The sequence below is a fragment of the Blennius ocellaris genome (assembly GCF_963422515.1).
Source record: "Blennius ocellaris genome assembly, chromosome: 18".
Taxonomy (NCBI): domain Eukaryota; kingdom Metazoa; phylum Chordata; class Actinopteri; order Blenniiformes; family Blenniidae; genus Blennius; species Blennius ocellaris.
Genome location: NC_137667.1, coordinates 2,043,201 through 2,051,254, shown reverse-complemented (window position 1 = coordinate 2,051,254; position 8,054 = coordinate 2,043,201). Strand labels below are relative to the sequence as shown.

The 8,054-nt window shown below is 43.8% G+C and overlaps 1 protein-coding gene across 1 annotated transcript in view; it reads right to left on the bottom strand.

The window, feature by feature from the left end:
- fam49a (family with sequence similarity 49 member A) overlaps positions 1-753 on the bottom strand; it is a 47,900-nt gene extending 47,147 nt beyond the window's left edge. Inside the window, exon 1 of the mRNA XM_080513975.1 lies at positions 616-753. The gene's annotated coding sequence lies outside the window, so the exon portion shown is untranslated. The remainder of the gene's footprint in view (positions 1-615) is intronic.
- Between the last annotated feature and the right edge of the window lie 7,301 nt (positions 754-8,054).

Genomic DNA, 8,054 nt, shown 5'->3' with positions numbered 1-8,054 from the left:
ATCAGATGAAGTGGATCATAAGGAAGTAGATCAGATGAAGTGGATAATATAAAGTGGAACAGATGAAGTGGAACAGATAAAGTGGAACAGATAAAGTGGATCAGATAAAGTGGATCAGATAAAGTGGATCAGATAAAGTGGATCAGATAAAGTGGATCAGAAGTGGTTCTGATGGAAGTGGATCACATAAAGTGGATCAGAAGTGGTTCTGATGGAAGTGGATCACATAAAGTGGATCAGAAGTGGTTCTGATGGGAGTGGATCACATAAAGTGGATCAGAAGTGGTTCTGATGGAAGTGGGTCAGATGAAGTGCAGCTAAAGTTTCAGGCTAACCAGTTAGCCGCTGTCAAAATAAACCCCGAGAAGCGGCTCAAATCTTCAACACCACGACGGGAACCGGAGCGACTAAATAAAGTCCCCCTGCCTGTCCACGACCACGACGGGGGGGCAGAGAGCACCACCTCTGCCCCCCCCCCCCCCCCCGCGGAGCTCCGGAGAACAAGCTACCGTTAGCCTCAACTACTTGTGACAGCCGCTGCTCGCGGTCCGGCCCCGGCACCGAGCGGGCTGACCGCGGGCTCCAAACACCGGCTTGGGCGCGGAGGAAACTTACCGGCGCGGCTCCGGAGGGTGGTTCCGTGAAGGACGCGGGTGTGAGCAGCACTCTGGCCGACCTTGGCAGCTCCGTGTGTCCCCAGCAGCGGCGGCAGACGGCGGACAGTCTCGGTACCCCTCCCTCCCTCTGCCGCCGACGACCCGAGGAGGTGGGGGAAACGTACCCGAGCGCTGCGGCGACGCCCCGCCCACAGCGCCTCCCGATTGGCCAGGATTAGGGACTGTACGGAGCGGACCAATCACAATCGGTTTTGGTTTTGTGGTCGTCCAATAGCCTCGCAGCAGCGCTTCTCACGAGCCCGCCCAGGTCCTGTGCAATAAAAGTTAATAATGAATGAGTCAGATGTATTGTCTTCCGTCACAGGTGATTTAACACATAATCACACAGAGAATAGATATTGTGTGAGTTTCAAACACATCTTCCTTTAGGGGCCGAATAAAGCCCAATTTCATCTTATTTTACTTTAATTTAACTGATTTTTTTTTTCATCAGCAGCAAGGGAAAAACAGCAAAATAAACAACACACCAAAAGAAGCCAATTAAACACAATACAGTAGAAAATAACGAAAAAAAAGTCTCTTTACAGTTTTTTCTTTGTCATGGCACGGATTATGCATTCTGAAAATGTCTATATTTTCTCAAAAACAACAAAAAAGTACTTCAATCTCAACATGAAGCCAATCATCATGATGCAAAATACAGTGAAATGTCTAAAAAAAAGAAAAGAAAAAGCCCTACAGCTGGTACATTATGCATGCAAAGCAACGCACCACCACGTCAAGCTAGCAAGGACTTATTTGGTTGAAAATACAACATATAGTGGATTAATTGTGTGTGTGTGTGTGTGTGGGCGGGGGGGGGGGGGTAGTTGTATTAGATAAGTAGCTTAGTTACAAGTTCAAAACAAAAAGCACGCGCGAGCTGGTTGAACTTGCATTATCACAGGTGTTAACGACATTTAACTAATGTCACACTATAGAGTGCACACACACACACACACACACACACACACACACACACACACACACGCACACACACACACACACACAGCTTGTAGAAATGTCAAGGCTTCACTATCTGCACTCAGTGTTTCTCAAGTGCAAGGCCATACGCGGCACCCCGGGTTTAATATAATGTAATATTTGTCCCCCAGCGAACCTTTATAGTTATAGGTCGGCTCACGCTCCGGCCCCGCCCCTTCATACCCCGCCCCCTCATGCCCCGCCTCCTCCAGCCCCGCCTCCACTTGTTATTATACAGTAACATCTGCTTTGCAGTCGCTGACGCCCACCGACATGGAGACACAGTGCTTGTCTTGTATTGTTCTGCGATCGTACCGTGGAATTATCTGCTTGGGTGATGTGTCCATGTGAGTTATGTGTTGTAATCATACACAAAGTTGTGTGTGTGTGTGTGTGTAGGTGGGGGGGCTAACTAATCTAAGGCCGGAGTTTATAAGGGAGGGACCATGACGACAGGGCCGCAGCCTTGAATCCCCTCCGCTTGAAGATAGTGACGAGCAGTGCAGCCATAACAGCACGTTGTGTGCCTCCAACTTATCCTCAGTGTGTTTTTCCAGATCAGCTCACTAGAAAATGTGTTTTTAACTGAACTGTTAACGGTTCTAGAAACACATTAATCAAGAAGTTTAGCACCATAGATGACCAGTGGCTGTGGGGTTGACCTGTCTGATTAAAAAAAAAAAAAAAAAAAATTCAAGTTGCCTTTGGGAATTATTAATGTGGAATACAGTGTGTAAAAATAGCCACACACACACACCAGCGATTCAACTGAGGATCACTGCACACGCGCCCCCCCTGGTGGTGATTATTGGTAGTGTTTGATCTCCAGTTTAGACACAATCTGCCCTTCAAAAATCCACTTTCTCATGAATTATTAACAATATCCGGGATGTTCTCACATAGATACGTAAGTATATGGAGGGAAAACTCAGTATTTATTGGAACTTCAGTCCAAACAGCTGCGGTGAGGGTAAGAAGTTACCGTACAAACTTGAAAACACTTTGAATTTACAAATCAAATGAGCAAACAGCACAAAAATATGCAAAAATCGAAATAAAGATCAACTTTCTTGACCTCTAAAGTCCAGATTTGTTTGGTTTCCACACGAAATGCACATTTCAACAGATTAAATTGCATAAAAAGCTTTACTGCTCGCCTGAGTACAGACGTTCTTTCCCCCTCAGGTTACTTGTGTCTCTTCAAAGGACACTCTGAATCACCGTCTCTGTCCTTGGAGACGCCCACATGTCTCTGCAACAGGGACACACACAGAATCTCAATCTGCGATCAATGTCACGACTTTGCGCCTCCCGGAAACTCCTGCATCAGTTTTGATAAAAACACAAACCCAGAGGTTTTAATCGTCTACTGAGGTTGTTTATGGGGATTTTTTTTAAAGAATCGTTTGTGTTGAACTGAAGACGGGACTTTACGTGAGGAGTTTCTCGGGACTTTCCTGTCTGGATACTCCGGTTCAGGTTCAGGGTATTCAGCTGGTGGAAGGTTGCGGGTTCAATTCCCTAATCTGTCCACATTGCCATGGTGTCCTGGAGCAAGGCACCGGACTCCAAATGGCTTCCAACAGATGTATTGAACACTTTCCAGCTGGAAGTGTGTCAATCTTCTTCTTCTTCTTCTTCTTTCTTTCGCCCTGTGCAACTTTATGGATACCAACTGCTATTAAAAACAGAAGAAGAAGAAGAAGAAGAAGAAGAAGAAGAAGAAGAAGAAGAAGAAGAAGAAACTAGCCAGAACCAGCGGATGCCTGCAAAAAAACAAAAAACAAACACTACAAAATAAAGAAACAACAAAATCAAGAAACACAACAAAATTAAAGATAAAAAAAAGACAAAATAAAAAAAAAACAGCACAAATTACAGAAAACGTAACTAGAATATAGAATCCACCCCCCAAAAAAAATACATATAGAAAACATTTTCTGTTTTACCCTGAGTTCAAACACAATCTAAATATATTTCTTCATCAGTGATTCCCAACCGGCTCCAGAGACTCACGCTGGAGACGTGTTTGCATTAACGTTTAAGGTTTTACATTAAAAAAATGTATTCAATGTAAAGATATTTGGGGAGAAAGAAAGTGAAAGTCGTGTCTGCAAATGAGTCTGAAGAGAAAATGAACAAAGACGTCGGTAGAACCTGAAGGAACCGACGAAACGAGAGCCGAGAACCTCTTTTGTGGTGAGAAACTGGAGGAAGTCAGTGTAGCTACACCAGGGGCGTCAAACTGATTCCAGTTGAGGGGCCACATCAACCTGATCTGACCTCTGACCTCTGGAGGCCCAACAAGTCAAACGTCACATGTTAAACTGCAGATATGGACAAATGTTGAAGTCTTTCCTTCTTTTCATCCTTTTGTAACTGCAAGAATTTGCCAGTCTATTCTGAAATATCCATATTAAAGTTACAACACACAAAAAAACCCTCAGTCACCTGCATCTGGATATTATATCTTTATTCAGGATTAAAACAATTTCTCATCGTCTGGAAACATTTTTGAATTTAAGTGTCTAAAGTATCACTTCACATAAATTGGGACACCTTTATTGTGAAAGGTGTTGCGTCATGTGACCTCCACAGACGCATTAATTAATTATGACCAAGGGCGGTTTTGAATGTCATTTTTGCCGATTTAGTGTTTTTAGATCAGCTTCTGTCGGTTTTCATATTTATACTTTTATTAAAAAAATCCCATGGCGGCCGGATTAGATCCTCTGGCGGGCCGCTTCTGGCCCCCGGGCCGCATGTTGGACACCCCTGAACTACAAGCAAAGCTCCTTCACAATAAGAGGACTGCACACAGTGCAGGGGCAGTTCCAGTCCTGCGCCTCTAGGTGGCAGTAGCTCACTGCTCTGCCGCCTTCTTTCCTCCATCCAGAACAAACTCAGCATGATTGATGTAAAAAAAAAAGAAAAAGAAAAAGAAAAGCAGATATTCTCCTTGCATAATGAAAACCTCAGCTTCACCCTGAAGCCCCGCCCCCCCTCCCGCCAAATACTGCGCTTCGCTGTCCAGCAGAGCAGCAGAGGTATATTATGGGATTACTGCCGTTTTCTCTTTATTACACAACCCGGCCCTGAGGACGTGACTCGTCGTCAGGCGGGGAGTCGTCACGCCGCAGGGCTGCAAAAAAAACACGACACCAAATGTTTATCGCCTCCGTTCAACGGTCATAAAATAAAGGGAACATCCCATCATTTCTGGGAACGTGGCGCCGTGAATGATGAGCGCAACGCCGGCGACGGAATCTGAGCAGGAATAGACATGACAAGTGATAAGATCAAAGATAAGATCAAAGTCATTATTGGAAATATACCATCAAAAGTCTTTTTTTTTTTTTCCCGATTGTGCTGTTCGACCACAAGGGGGAGGTTATTAAAGTTAAGTCAGTACGTTGACTCACGACACCACCTTGTGGCAGACACTGGTACTGCTCCGCCAGACCGATAGCCTGATGTTTGGTTTTACGGAGGCACCCGGTTCATGTTTAAAACCTTTTTTTTTCCCAAGCTTCGGCGTGTAAAGTGATACGTTTTACAATATGAGGAGTTTTTTTTCCGTTTACAGTTACGCTGGCTAAGCGAGATTAGTTAAATTATTATAGTGGCTCCAAAACGCGAAGATGTTTTTATGTTGATTTGAAATAGAGACACAGAATAGAATAGAAATACTACTCATCACTTCACGCAAAGTAGTAATTTACAGAATGTTCAAATAAATATAAACGCAAATAAATGCAACACAGAGAAGGGCTTCACAGTAAAACAAAATGACAAACTATAATTGCTAGAGGAATGAAGGATCTCATGACGTGGAAAGATTATTTAAAATACAAAATAAGAAGATGTAATTTCATTTAAATATACTGTAACGAGAAAGCAGGAATTATTGTGAAAGGCGGATTATGAAAGATGTTAATTATTTAAATATGGACATTAAAATGAACACTTGTAGACAAACGTAAATGTGAAAATAGTGTAATGATGTGAAAATCTGAAAAGCGCATCGTTGTGCAGAACGACACGGCCCACTGACTCACCGTACCACCTTGTGGTGAAAACTGGTATTGTCAAACTGCACAAAGTTAAGCTATTTGCTAATTAGACATATTTATTTCAGCTTAACATGATGCGACGATACGATTTGCTGTGAGAGAGAGAGGGAAAAAAAAAAAGACGAGATGTGGAAAAGCAGCGACATTAACATTTTGGCCCTGGAGGCGCAAACTAATGCAGAAATAAACAAAAACTCGGTATCATCGTAAGTAGATTCTGTCGTTTTTTCTGATTGCTTTTTTTTTCCAATCCCCAAAAACAAACAAACAACTAAAACGTTAAGCGATATGTCAAACATTTCCACTCAGAATAGAAGCGCGCCGCCAGAGCAGATGCGCGGTTGGTAAATGTCAACGCCGCTGTTTTGATGAAAAGGCCCCCCATTTTTATTTTTTTGTCGCACCAAGTGGATTGAAGTGACATTGCGACGTACAAGCCTCCAAATGTCAGCCCCTCGTTTCGCCCCACTTGTGTAAAATAAAAAAAAGAAGCGAGCGGCTTTATCGCCAATAAAGTGACTGACTGACTGAAGTTATGTCACCGTTTTGGCTTCTGTTTCCCTTCACCACCTCCAAAATGTAATTATTCACAGACGAGTCACGTTTAAATATATAAAGCAGCTCAAGCTACCGGCTGTTTCATAAAAAACACTGATGTTAGGTGTGTTTTGTGTTGTTTCCTGTGCGTATTTTTAATGTGCTTAAATTAACTTTGCACTTAATATTACACCACGTCAGTAAATTGCGTCATGTTAATCTCTTTTTAGATCATTTTTTCCTGCTTCTTCTGCACAAGTTGAACAAAAAAAAAACAATAAACCATTTATTTCCCAGAAATGCTGTTTTAGTACGATTATTTAATTCTTTAATGTTCTGTATTCTACCAAACATGTTATTATTATAACATTATTGGTCGTTGCACCTCGCTGGACGGGCTTCAATGAAAGTTTGGCGTCGCCTTGCCTCCTCGTGTGGCGGGTATGTTAATGCAAAGGCTGCCGTCTCCATGGCAACCCCCATGAGTGATGAGGGAAAAGGCTGAGGGATGACCAAAAAAAAAAAAAAGAAGAAGAAAGCCTGACATGTTTGAAACGAGAGCCAAACCCACATTTGTTTTATTTTCCCTGGTCTGACGTTTCTGTGAAAAGATCCACATGGTTCTGATTTATGACAAAACAAAAAAAACACATTTCTTATTCTGGATTTATATTCAAAGTTCAGTCGCCAGATGGAAACGCAAATAACAGATTATAAACATTTAGAAACCCTCAAAAAGTGATTTTTTTTTAACATCATCCACCATCCATCATCAATCATTCTCCATCCATCATCCTCCATCATCCACCATCCATCATCTATCATCCACCATCTATCATCCACCCATCATCCATTATCAACCATCCACCATCCTCCATCCATCATCCTCCACCCAACCTCCATCCATCATCCACCACCCATCATCCATCCATCATCCACCACCCATCATCCATCCATCATCCACCACCCATCATCCATCCATCATCCACCACCCATCATCCACCACCACCCATCATCCATCCACCACCGTCCTCCATCCATCATCCACCATCTATCATCCACCCATCATCCATCATCCACCATCCATCATCCTCCACCCAACCTCCATCCATCATCTTCCACCCATCATCCATCCATCATCCACCACCACCCATCATCCATCCATCATCCACCATCCATCCACCACCGTCCTCCATCCATCATCCACCATCCATCATCTATCATCCACCCATCATCCATCATCCACCATCCATCATCCTCCACCCAACCTCCATCCATCATCCTCCACCCATCATCCATCCATCATCCATCCATCATCCACCATCCATCCACCACCGTCCTCCATCCATCATTCACATCCATCATCCGCCATCCATCATCTATCATCCTCCATCCATCATCCACCCACCATCCATCATCAACCATCCACCATCCTCCATCCATCATCCACCACCCATCATCCACCATCCATCCACCACCGTCCTCCATCCATCATCCATCATCCGCCATCCATCATCTATCATCCTCCATCCATCACCCACCCACCATCCATCATCAACCATCCACCATCCTCCATCCATCATCCACCACCCATCATCCACCACCACCCATCCTCCATCCATCATGTCTATTTGAGATTAAACAGTTTGAAAGCGTCTCAGTTCTCTGCAGAACCACGAGCCTCACGGTGTCACACTAATTGGCTCCTGCTCTCTGCTGCTACACACACACGCACACGCACACACACACACACACACACACACACACACACACACACACACGCACACACACACACACACACACA